Here is a 13,917-nt window from a genome sequence, read left to right on the forward strand (position 1 = left end):
GTGGTAGCAGCAGCAGCCGCCATAGCTGCGCTGCACCTCTTGCTCGTCGTTTCAGTTTTTGAATACTGAAATAAGAAAGGGGGTGCACCGGTCCTGGAGGTACTGCAATACCAGGTCAATGCGCGGAGTGGACAGAGCAAGCTCTTTTTCCAGCTCCCTGTTCTAAAAATCCATTTAATATATGGTCCCCAGATAGGGGACGTATCAGATATTAAACTGATAAGAACAGCTTTTTTTTTTGTAAAATAAACTTTATTTGCACATACAGGTTATTCAATCATTGTAAATCTGCAAATTACACTCAAATCACACAATAAAGAAGAATACTTATAACTTTACAAGGTGTTTCCATTTCTTGAATTTCCATATCCCTTCGGCATCAGCTACTCCTCGCTTCTTTTTATCATATAAATAACACATATAAAGGCGACTCAGGATCAGTCTGACACAATCATCTGTAGTAGACATGATAATTAATTAGTATAAAATGTCTATCGATTTGTATAAACCAAATGTATTATGCTGTTGTAATAACTCTTAGCTCTGTGGAGTTTAAAGGACACACACACAATCTCATCATGGTATTTGCTCTGATTACACAAGTTGCACAACCAGCCTCTAAGAGTTAAAGGTTATAGGATTATATGTATATACTGAGTGTTTACCTAGCCCCCTTCCACTCCCATCCTGAAGCTAGTTAAACAATGATTCATCACTACACGGAGCTGACCTCAGCTAGGACAGAGTCCATGCCACATCAGCACTTGGAGAGGGTGGGCAGAGAGGTGGGGGATTCTATATGATCCGACAAATGAGAATCCTATATGTTACTGATGTAATCTGTTGCACGCCCATTAAAGGGCGGTTATCATGTGTTATAATAAAAAGCCTGAGCCTTTACACATTGTAGAGACTCTTCCGGTTTTAGACCAGCATTTGTGTCTGATCCTGGTCGATGATGTGTGCACACTGTACAATTCGGAAGCTACAAAATACCCCAAAATCTGCTGGAGAAAACCGTAATCCAGATCAGTGGCGTATCCTGGGTGGACCGAGTTAAGAGATTTTTCTTTCTTTTATTCTGGAAAAATACAGAGATCGGCGGATGGCACACAGAACTCAGGGGCCCGAAAATCTACAGAACACGGTAAGATTGCTTTATGTAAATCTACCGATGTGATCTGGGTTCTGACTGCTTTTCTGCCTGTTTCTGATCCAGAGTGATAAATCAATGAAAGGCAGGTAATATAGTTCTTTCTTACTCGGAAAAAAGACCACCGTTGTAACCTGCTTAAGGGGTATTTTGTATGCTGTGGCTGCTATGTCTGAGACGGTTAAAAATTGTGTATACAAGACCAAGAGACAAATTCTGTGAGGGTTAATGTGTCAGAAGGGCGGACTCGGCTGTTTAAGTCTGAGGGAGCGCGCCAGACACTTACTCCTAGGTAAACTAGTGTGAGGTTAGGAAGATTTATGATACGCACATTTACCTTTATGATTGAGCGTGTTATGTTCTCATATGTGAAAAGGTATATACGCGGGAATATAGCCATGGTGTGACGGCTGATGTCTCCAGAATATTGTTGAGGTTTTGGTCATTGAAAATAATCGTCAGTCTCTGTGTATAGCTAAATGTCCTGTCTAGATCGTGTACAAGGAGTGCACTTGGGGATTACTAGTAGACGGTGGGTTGATATAAAGGTAGATGAGATATATACCTTGAGCCGTTGTGGGTATTCTCCAGTAATCCCGTCTGTTTGGTATTATAGAAAGAATGTGCAGTGTTTATTATTGGGGGAGGGTTGCTGATAAGAGAGTGGACTGAAAGCTTTTCTCAATTAACCCTTCCGTTCCCGTTGTCTTGTGTTTTATAGAATTAATGTGTAATCTGAGTGGGAAAGAGAGGTTATATTGGAAGGATTTGAAGAAAGCAGATTTTACAAGAGGAACACTACTGTGTCCAGAAACTTCGGATAGGATAGAATAAGCAGGTAGCATAGAGTGAGCAAGGACAAAGGTCATAGAGCTTGTGATTTGGTTGCTGAAGGGAAGGGAGCAGAGTTTACTGAACAATGGGAAAGGACCAGGAAAAGTTGCAGAAAGAAATGTCAGGTCATGGACAGATAAGCAGAAATGAATATGGTAAGATAGATTGTAGACAGTTTTCAGAAGATGAGCAGGAAGCCCAGCAGAAAGAAAGGCGTTTTTAGCTAGTTTTTTTTTGGTATAACGTAGTTAAGAGATTCAAGAGGAGAAAGCATGTGGGGGGGGGGGGGGGTATGTGTATTGCTTATTAACAATGTAATGCCTTTGTGTTGACTACAGCCCCTCCCTGTAATGGCGGCCGCGCTTGCAATGTTTACAACTCCACATAGTGTGACTCGGCAGCACTCCCCCCCCCCCATGTGCTCACTTTCAGGGTGTGTGATGTTACTTCCGGTCCCTCCCCATTCGGGACTGGACCTGGCCCCGCTCCTACCTCCTCCAGCGGCCATTTTGCCTCACCTGGGAGGCCTGCTGCCCCTGGCCCCGCCCCTTCTTCCGGCAGCCATTTTGCCTCACCTGGGAGGCCTGCTGCCCCTGGCCCCGCCCCTTCTTCCGGCAGCCATTTTGCCTCACCTGGGAGATCTGTAGCCCCGCCCCTTTCTGCCTCTGGTGGCCATTTTGCTGCACTTGGGAGGCCTATATTCCCCAATGCCACTGTATCCAGTGCTAACATCATGATTGTCTGAAGTAAGGTTTTGTTTGACCGGACTTTGTTACGCTCCAAGATGTGGCCACTTTGGATGTGTGATAAGTTCAGGGAAACAAACCTTTGTGAAGATGCAGCTTGGGTCATAGTAGATGACTAAGCTGGTTTATAGTGCATGGAAGATTGGAGTTGATGCATGGGGGCAGAGGCCAGGAATACATGACAGGGGACGCTCTCTCATGTTCCCAGGGGCTCTGTTTTCCACTGCCCGCTTCTCCAATGGATGCTCAGACAGATGATGTTATGGAAGGCTCCTACAGATGGAATAATTTCCCTATAGTCACCCAGCAAACTTTTTCATGCAATTTGGTGAAGTAATTTTACTTTTTATGTGAAGAAAGAGGGACTGAATTGCCCAGAGTAGGATGTTAATTCATCCGTATTCTTTAGTTTTTCCTTAAGTCTTTTGTATATTCTAGTGTCAGTCTACACTGAAGCTATATTTATATTCCACAGGAGAGTAAAAGCTAAACGTGGCCATTCCCTGAAATACTATTACACTGGGTGACGTAAAATTTGACTTGTGTTGCGCCCCCTTGTGTTAAAAAATGCTAACTGCGACCTAAAAGGAAAAAAAAAAATTTGTAAGGAGATTTTCGCTCACACTTCGCTGCATACAATGTCACCTTGACCTACAAAGTGCTTGTTTTTGTGCCTCTTGGTTTACTAGTTTGAACGCAATTACTCTTTTTCCATTGAGTATTCCGGTTCAAAAGGGGGGAGGCATAGGTGATCTGGGTCATAGATGATCTAGGTGTTGTAGATCAGCTATTGGGTTTAAAAAAAAATTAAAAAAAGTAAATAAATAAATGGAATAAGATAACAAGATTCCGAGCCATGTTAAATAGAACATCAGCACGATTATTTAGTACTAATTCGGTAAGAAACTGCAGGTATGCAAACAGTTACCAGAACCTCTGTTGATAATGCATATGTTGAGCTTTTTGCAGATGGTACCAGGGTGAGGATTGATGACTCCACATCGGATATGCAGTGGTCACACAACAAGATGTCCTAGAAGCAGAAGCTCTGCCTCCGCATGTCACAGTACAAGAAGCGGAATTGAAGGCCATCACTGAGGCGTGTAGAGTGGCGAGAGGTAAGACCGGCAATCCTTTACACTGACTCCTGGTATGCATTTGGTATAGCTCATGATTACGGCCCAATATGGAAGGCCAGACAGTTTTTACCTTAGCAGGACAACCAATTGAGTATGGTGCAGCGGTACAGAGTCGCATGGAGGCCCTACTTCTACCTGACAAAGTTGAGAGTTCGCACCGATTCCTACACTAGAGAGGCGAGAGACGACACCCTTGCTGACAGCATAGCAAAGGCAGCGGCCCTCAAGCCGTGGAAGAAAGAAGAAAGATACTGACAGCATGCGTCAGTGGTAAAAACTTTGGACATTGACAAAAATTTTGACTTTGATATGCTAAAGACTTTTACAGTTACAAGCCAGCAAGGAAGGAAAGAATAAATGGACTAATATGGGAGCAGCAGAAACAGGACAGCGTATGGTGAAAAGTCAACAGCACTTGCCTACCACAGTTCCTGTATCCCATGATGGCCCAGCTGATGGACGGAAAGATCCACCTAGTAAAGCAGCAATGATGACGACGCTTGAAAGAGGATGGGTGACTTCTAGGTTCTCTGTAGCTGCTGCATCATTTATCCAGTTTAGCATGATCTATACCATAGGTGAGTCAGGGCAGAAGTAAATTTGCCACATCACACTTGCCGGGACCACTCTACCCATTTCAGGGATTGCAAATTGACTACGTTCAGCTCCCACTTGTTGGGAAGTATGAATACGTGCTTGTTGTTGTTGATGTCTTTGCAGGTTGGAGGCCGACCCTGTTACCAAGGCAAACAAGTAGGTAACCGCAAAGAAGCTCATGAACGAGGTAAACTGTGAATATGGGGTACCAGAAGTAATTCAGAGTCAGACAGAGGTATAAACTTCGCAGGTGAATGTAACATATCATGTCTGCTCTGGGTGTATCACAGGCCTTTTACATACTGTACCATCTTTAGAGTAGTGGAAAGGTGGAGAGACGTAGTGGCACGCTAAAAAGTAAGATACTTAAAAATGACGCCACTTTGGAAAGACTGTCATCCAATAGCCTTATACAGTGTTAGATATGAACCCAGGGGGGATTATACATTATCTACCTACGAGATTGTTTGGGCTAGCCCCAAGGCTAGGTCGTTACTATCCTCAGTAGTTACAATTACAATCTGATGTGTTGACTAATTATTTGATTTCCGTTGTTAAAGAACTAACCAAAGCCTATGCACAGGTGTTCTCTTCCAGACTCAGAGGCAGACACTGGGACACATATCTTGCAGCCTGGGGATTGGGTGTGCGTCAAGAAGTTCCTCAGGAAGCACCCTCTTGAGCCCCGATTTGATGGCCCCTACCAGGTGCTTCTGACTACTGCCACAGCTGTGAAACTAGCCGAAAGACTTACATGGATCCATGCTTCATACTGTAAGAAAGCTTCAGATCCGGGAGACCAGTCTTAGTTGTGCCAAAGACATTACTCTGGTTAGGGCTAGTGAGAGAGGAGGGTGGCAACTAGAATCCTTAGTCGGAAGAATATGAGGGTATGGTTACCTTCTAGTATAACTCGTCCAATGCTCAAGTAGCCGCATCTTCCTTCGACTATTGTACTGTGGTCCCGTGTCTAGGCGCAAGATCCCACCGCAGGCCAGATTTAGCTCAGTCCAGCTGGTTATATGACTTATATACCCGGGGAATACAATATGTTCGCGCCACTGATAACGTCTGGGGAGAAGACTGCCGTTATTGGGGATTAGTGGGATGTAACACAGGAATAGACTGGTCCTATAAACCGCGAAGTGCCTTAAATAAGAAAGACAAGAGCCGGAAATCCCTAATTAGTCGTATAACTCTCCTTGAGAATAATGACAGCAGGTATTGGAAGGCTGAACTTAGTATATTGCTTGGTTTTAATGCGGTTTTTACATTAACCATGGGAGATCCAAGCCCGGGGGACGGGGGGACTTATAGTCTGGGGACATACCGGTACGGGAGGACAGATCCCTTAGGGAAGTTTAAAATAAGGGATATAGTAGATGCACCCGAATGGAAGCCTTCACTTAGTCCCGTGCCCATAATTAACCCCCTCCGTCGTAAGATAAAGACCTTGACGAACATGATGATCATAGCCGACCCTACCTTTGAGGACACCTTGACAGTAGCGACTGGCTACTCTGACCAGAATCTCTGGTTGGAGTTGATGAGGTACAATGCTAACAGGAGCAACAAGTCTAACTGTTGCGTGTGCGGTAGTGCCCGACTACACTCGGGGATGGTCCCCCTAAATCTCCCTGTAGATGCTGAAGAGTGGTTTATTAGTCTCTTCACGAACATTTCCGCTAATTACACTGTCCGTGAGAAATGGAAGAAGGAATACTCTATAACTACTTAAGTGTTTTGCACCGGAGAGAGTATTACTGACTACCCTGGAAACTACACCTGCCGGGCAAACAGGCAGGGTGGAGGGAGATTTTTGGGGAACTCACCAACGGGTATTGCTCCTCCTACGGTACGATAGGAGGGGAATGGACACAGAATCAGGTCCAGTCCTTAGGAGACGTTTACTGGCTTTGTGGAGACATGAGGTAGAGGACCCGCCTGGAGGGTAATTGGACAGGGTAGTGTGCCTTAGTAAAGCCCTTATGCTCCTCCACATCCTGTCAGACAGCATTGAGGATAATGAGGTTACCCCCAATAGTTACTTTATCTCGATCCATCTCAGTCTGTGTTTTGTGGTTATCCTGTCATGTTGGTCTATCCTTGTTTTCCGCATAGTTACGGCGGTTCCTTCCAGTCTTGTCACTAGGTAGTGTAGGGTCAGGGTGAGGCGACCTGGACGTGTTCACCATTAGGACTATCTCCAGGAGGGACATTGGTGTGGGTGAAGATTAGGGAGTCCCACGCCGTGCGTACCTGTACACACTACTAGTATTGTAACATTATACTAGAGCGAGAAGAGAGACCTCTGGTGGTAGTTTTGATCTACACGTATACATTGACGTCATAGGATAGCCAAGGGGGGTACCTGACGAGTTTTAAAAAATAGAGACCAAGTTAAAACTAGATTCGAGTCCATTTTCCTGATCATTATGGTAAATAAATGTTGACTGGATTAATTATGTTTTATTATAATTAACAGTGGTTTATAAATTATACTAGAGACGCCTTATAGGGACTAGTCGACCAATAGGACCTACCTCAACTATGACTTTTCAAAATAGAATGGCCTTAGATATGACTTTAGCTAAAAAGGGGAGTGTCTGTAAGATGATAGGGGAGACTTGTTGTACCTACATCCTAGACGACACGTGACCCGCGGGTAAAGATGCACTTGCCATTAAGAAGCTGACCACACTAACTAAAAAGAGCTAACTTTTGGGACCAGTACTCGCCATGGATGAGCGGGTGGTAAAGGATCCTGGCACAGACGGGCGTTGCTGTTGTATGTGAACTGATGGTTACCTTTTCTGTTCTAGTCTGCTGTGTTATCCCCTGTGTCAGAGAGACCTGCGAAACTGATGATGGAAAAGCCGCTCCCACCATGAGTTTGCTGGATGCATCCCCAGAAGGAGTGGACAAGTCCTACACCCCCTTGAAGACTCTAAAACGAACCTTCAACGCGCTCCAGTTATAGGCTCATGCGCAGAGAACTGTGAAAATTAGATAGAGAGTTAGAGGATAGACATTTTAATGGGGGATTGTAGTAGACATGATAATTAATTAGTATAAAATGTCTATCGATTTGTATAAACCAAATGTATTATGCTGTTGTAATAACTCTTAGCTCTGTGGAGTTTAAAGGACACACACACAATCTAATCATGGTATTTGCTCTGATTACACAAGTTGCACAACCAGCCTCTAAGAGTTAAAGGTTATAGGATTATATGTATATACTGAGTGTTTACCTAGCCCCCTTCCACTCCCATCCTGAAGCTAGTTAAACAATCATTCATCACTACACGGAGCTGACTTCAGCTAGGACAGAGTCCATGCCACATCAGCACTTGGAGAGGGTGGGCAGAGAGGTGGGGGATTCTATATGATCCGACAAATGAGAATCCTATATGTTACTGATGTAATCTGTTGCACGCCCATTAAAGGGCGGTTATCATGTGTTATAATAAAAAGCCTGAGCCTTTACACATTGTAGAGACTCTCCCGGTTTTAGACCAGCATTTGTGTCTGATCCTGGTCGATGATGTGTGCACACTGTACAATTTGGAAGCTACAAAATACCCCAAAACCTGCTGGAGAAAACCGTAATCCAAATCACATCTTCCTCGTAGCATTTCCTTTTATACACATAGATGTTTCGTGCGTCCCAGAGTACCTCTTTAATACATAACATTAACAACCATAAAACATGACTTTTGTCTTTATTCGTGACTCCTATACCAAAAAGCATGAAGGCAAATGATAAGTATGTGAGCCCTGTGAGCTCTTTTATCAGGGCTTTCAACTTTCCCAACACTCGTTGTGCGAATCCGCAGTTCCAGAAGACATGTAGGATGCTCTCTATCCCTCCACAGCTCTGTCGTGGGCACGCTTCACTACGCATCAGGTCCCTCTTTTTCTGGACCTCTCTCACAGGTAAAGCCCCTTGCATACTTAACCACATGATGTCATTCTGTCTGTTTGTCCCGTCCTCCCGAGAAAGGTTACCCCAGACTTTTTCTGCCTCTACATGTGTTAGTAAGTCAATGTCTTCTGCCTGTTCTCCTCTCTTACAGATTTGTAGCACCTTCTTTTTGTTTCGTAGCTCGTTTTTGTTCAGACCAGTCAAACCATTCTCTTTCACAAACTTTTCTATTCGCACATACCAGGCTGGACAAGTAAACGCCACCGGCTGTGTCAGCCTCCTCTCACACCATTGTAACCTGCAGAGCAGCCATCCCCCAATGTATTTGGTCATGAACGCCACTTTAGTATCCCCTTGGATGAGTCTGAGTACGGTCATCATAAAGTTAATCGCCAAATACAGTTGGACATCCGGGAAGCCTAAGCCACCGTTTTGTCTGGACTTTACCACTGTGGTTCTTTTCACTCTCTCCATTTTGACCCCCCACAGAAAGAGGAACAGGACTCTTTATTTTCCTGAGCTCCATGTAGCTTGGTGGGAAAATGTTAGCTATGTAGAGCAGCATTGGTAAGATGACACATTTGATGATGAGTGTTTTACCTGTGAAGGTTAGCTCTCGCAGTTTCCAGAAGTCTAATTTTCTGTTTATTTTGTCTCTTACTTCTTCCCAATTCTCATGGCCATCCAAGCGTTCTTCAAACTTTATGCCTAATACTTTTATACTGTTGACCACTTTCACTCCCACATCTGCCACTTCACACTTTCCTCCAAAGCACTTCACCTCACATTTGTCCCAATTCACACGGAAGGCTGATGCTCCGCAGAAGATGTTTGTATGCAGTTTAGCTCTGCTCAACTCTGCTTTATGCTCAGTCACTATGCAGATGTCATCCATGTAACCAAGAGCCTTCACAGCCTTCCCTCCACTGCCCTGTACCATCATTCCTCTCATAAATTTATCTCTCCGCAACATACAGAACAAGGGTTCCATAGCACAAATAAATACTAACGGGGATAACGGGCAGCCTTGTCTGACTCCCGAACAGACTCTAATCCTGTTTGTTACAAAGCCACGGAGTAGAATTTGGCTTCCAATCCCATCATAGAGGCTTCTGATAGCTCTTAAGAAACTAGATGGGAAACCCATCCTATCTAACACATTAAACAGAAAGGCATGAGAAAGCCGGTCAAAGGCTTTCTCAAAATCTTAGGAGAGAACCATCACACTCCTGTCCCTCTGCATCCCATCCCAGAGGACATCTCGGAGTAGGCTTAGGTTACCTGCAATGGAGCGCTCAGGCACACCACATACCTGATCCTCCTGAACTACCTGGGCTATCACCCTACTCATGCGACTGGCAAGCAACTTGGCGTACCCCTTGTAGTCCACATTAAGCAGGGTGATAGGCCTCCAATTACGCAAGTCTGATTTATCTCCTTTTTTAAAGATTAATACCACTAATCCTTCTATCATACTTAACCCTATGTTACCTTCCCTCCACATCCACTGGTACAACTGCAGTATATCACTACCAACAATAGGCCAGAAGAACAAATAAAATTCCATCGGTAATCCATTCCTGGGGTTTTATTCCGTGTCATGCTCTCAAATACCTTTCTCACCTCATCCTCTGTTATGTCCCTCACTAATGGTGGTAGATCCTCCTCTGCGATCCTGTCCGTAAGGGATCCAATCACTTCCCTCTCTAGACTTGCATCTCTCATCTTTTCACTATACAAGTCTCTATAGAAATCCTCAATTGCCTCTGCTACCTCCTCTCCCTTCAGCTCCTTCCCATCCATGTCCCTCACCACACTCACATCCGTTTTACTTTTGGCTAACTTTTTAAAGAAAAACCGTGAACAACATTCATCCTTCTCCATTGTGTCCAACTTGGCCTGGAACATGATTTGCTTCCCTCTCTCCCGCAGACTCATTCACCTTCTTCCTGGCATCACACAGCTCCTCATCCACATTCACACCGGCCTCCCTTAGTTTATGCAGCACATTCAGTTTAGCATTCACTCTCGCATACATCTCTCTCTTCCTCGCAGCCATCCTGTAGCCTCTTTTCCTGAAGAAGACCCCAATCTTTCCTTTCACCCACTCCCACCAGGCCATGACACTCCCAAAGTCATTCTTCATTCTCTGCCATTCCTCATACACCTTCCTGAAGTCCTCATACACACTCTCATCCTCCAGCAGGCTCACATTCATTTTCCATACCCCTCTCCCATACCGCACGACATCCTCTAACTCACACACACACTTCAGGCACTCATGGTCTGAAAAATTAACCCTCTCCTGGCTGTAACTTAATGTTAACAGTTTTAGAAACAAAGATGTAGTCTAAACGAGCGTGCACCCCACCCCTGTCCGCATGATACGTGTCAGGTACGGGCTTCACCTTTGCTAATGCTACTACATCTAATAACTGGAGGTCAGATGTCATCTGGTTGAGCTGTTTGGCTGTCACATCCATTTTTTCTCCTTGGAGGTGACAGTTCAAATCTCCCACCAAAAAAACTGGCAAACGGCCTGGTAGGATCAACTTTAGTTTTTCAAACAGCTCCTTGCGCTCGTTCTTATCTGGAGGGGCGTACACATTTATGACCCTGAATCGCACATTTCGGAATGTGACATAAGCCAGAAGACATCTGCCCTCCTCTATGACAACATATTTATCTATAACATAACTGTTGTTTGTAAACAAAATCCCCACGCCATCATTTTTGTTTTTTGTGGATGTTGACCACAGCGACTGGCCGTGCGGCCATTCCGAAGCTTTAGGTATAGAGGTCAAACCGCACTCCTGCAGGCAGAGAATGTCAGCAGACCGTGTGGACAGGTGCTCTAAAATAGCCGCACGTCTAGCTCTGCTACATATAACCCTTACATTTAGGGATAAAACTGATGAAATGAATGGTTATGAGGATAAAAACAATAACAGGAAAACAACCAACATTACAATACTTTCAGACATTAGGCATTTGCAAGGCACCAACAAACTGCTCAATTGCGTCGGTGTCCAGAAATGGGGAGGATGCCCCACTGCTGGGGGACAGCATGTCCTCCTCTAAGTCTGCCAGCACCTCAAAAGCATTGGTGCTTAAACAAACAGGGGGGCTGGCTGGGCTTTGGGCACAAGGTATGGAGCCCTCAGAGGAGTTTGTAGCACTAGGTGCAGTTTTCATCCTTTTAGATTTGCTTCTTTGCACCAACGCCCAAGAGTCCTCCTCCCCCTCCTGCCTCTTAGGTGCAAGTCCTGGCATAATGCCAGCAGTAGGGGAGCACACAGTTCCTGGAATAACAGAGTTTGTAGAGGAAGGCAAAGACAGTTCCATACTCACAGTACCTGCGTCAGGGATGATGGTGGTGCTGTCATCTGTATCCTCATCATGCTGGGGTTGGGCAGCTGCAGACACTTGTAGCTGGGAGGCCGTGGCTGCCTGATGATCGGCTGTAGTAACTCCCAGGGGGGCAGCAGGGGGGGCACTCTGTGCAGCAGGCTCAGCGCTGGAGACCTCAGAGGGCAAACTCTGAGGTACAGGAGCTCCCATCAGGTTTACCTCTGCTGCGGTTGCTGTTGTAATCCCTGGCTGTTCTGGCTGGAGTCCTGAGGTGGACGCTTGATTTTGCGCAGTTGTCCGAGACAGTGGCGGCAAGCGACAGGGGGCCTCAACCACAGGCATCAATTCTTCTGGTTCAGTAACCCCAGTGTCCAAACCGCTTTCAAAGAAAATGGGTCCTCTTCCAGTGCGAGCTGCATCAGCATAACTGCGGCTCGTCATTAGTCCCTTGGGGCAGTTCTTTGCCAGGTGCAAAATGGAGCCACACAGGTCACATTAGTGAGGCTTAGGGCACTGTCCAGCCTCATGGCCGTGTACTCACAATTCCTGCAGCAGCGGCCATTAGGACAGAAGTCTTGTGTGTGTCCAAACTGCAAACACAGCCTGCAGTAGCGGGGCTGGCCTGGGTAGGTCAAATATCCTCTGTTGCCTCCCAGGGAGAAGGAGGATGGTGGGGGCTTTACTCCTCCGATGCCATTAGGGTCTGTGCGAAAACGCACCCAGAAACGCAGCTTGCCATTGGGGATCCCAAAAGCATTCTTCAGCTTCACTCATCCACGCACATTGCTGCAGTATCTCTGTAGGAATGCCACCACATGAGAGAGCTCAGTGAAGGGGTTAAATAGATGCAGAGTCACTGGCTTCTCATCCATCTGGAACAGTGGCAGCAGGATGAAGTCGCTCAGCTTCCCTTCTTCTTTCAGCAGCTTCCAGCGTTCAAAGATATTCAGGCAGAAGCTGTTTGTCTCAAAAGAGACATCAAACAGTCCTTTGCCGGTGTGGTCTTGCAGGCGGAAGATGTCAGCAGCTTTCAGCTTCAGTGCTTCAAAGAGGACTTCCTGGACGAAGGTTCCCAGCTCCACTCTTCTGCAGGAATCTGGCTTAACCAGAAAGCGGATGGTGTTCCGTATAGCCTTAGGCTCCATTTCACCACTCCAAGCGATCCTCTTCTCCGACCCACATGTGATCTTAGCCAAAAGGCCGAGAAGCGATAACCCGAAACGGGTTTCACCTGTAGCCCGGCCCGCCCAACTCCACTTCCAAGGCTAGAGACAACACGCTCAGCCAGCACTCTGGGCGCACCCACAATGCACCCAGGCAGCCGGGAGAATTGCAAAACTTTCCATAGCCCCGCCCCACGTCTTCTCAACCGCGCCCAGCCTCACACCCTCAGTCCTTCCTCACGCATCCTAGGCTTGCAGAGCCTGCTGCTGCTGCAGGACTCGTCAGCTCCCTACACAGGACGGTTAAGCCGGCGATGACACTAGAAGCAAGCACTAGTTTGTCTCTGAAGGTGCGTCGGCCGGTCGGCTGGAGGGATCTCTTTGGCCGGCCGCATTTCGAGTGGGGACGGATGGAAACTTTTTACGTAAAATGAGGGAAATTGGCTTCGGCCCCATAGGGCTTTATTGCCTTCCCCTGGGCCAGCATTAGTAGACCCTAGTAAGGAGAATAATAGAGCGGCATGGTCATCCGAAGAACTTAAAAACATACAGTAGGCCTTTTTTTCCCGCCATACATACATAACTACAGATTTTATATTTTTTTTACATATATATATATATATACACACACACACACACACATAAACAATCTTAAATCTATCTTTAATCTATATCTACAAAATCTATAATTCAGAAATAATCCATATCTATATTCTATAGAGATGAGCGAACGTACTCGTCCGAGCTTGATATTCGTGCGAATATTAGGGTGTTCGGGATGCTCGTTACTCATAACGAGTACCACGCCGTGTTCCAGTTACTTTCAGTTTCCTCTCTGAGACGTTAGCGCGCTTTTCTGGCCAATTGAAAGACAGGGAAGGCATTACAACTTCCCCCTGCGACGTTCAAGCCCTATACCACCCCACTGCAGTGAGTGGCTGGGGCGATCAGATGTCACCCGAGTATAAAAGTCGGCCCCTCCCGCGGCTCGCCACACATGCCTTGT

The 13,917-nt window shown here is 45.9% G+C and overlaps 1 pseudogene; it reads right to left on the reverse strand.

Annotated features, from left to right (window-relative positions):
* Positions 1-77: 77 nt before the first annotated feature.
* Positions 78-256, reverse strand: LOC136574025 (U2 spliceosomal RNA; annotated as a pseudogene).
* Positions 257-13,917: the final 13,661 nt, after the last annotated feature.

Source organism: Eleutherodactylus coqui, chromosome 7 (assembly GCF_035609145.1).
Source record: "Eleutherodactylus coqui strain aEleCoq1 chromosome 7, aEleCoq1.hap1, whole genome shotgun sequence".
Lineage (NCBI taxonomy): Eukaryota > Metazoa > Chordata > Amphibia > Anura > Eleutherodactylidae > Eleutherodactylus > Eleutherodactylus coqui.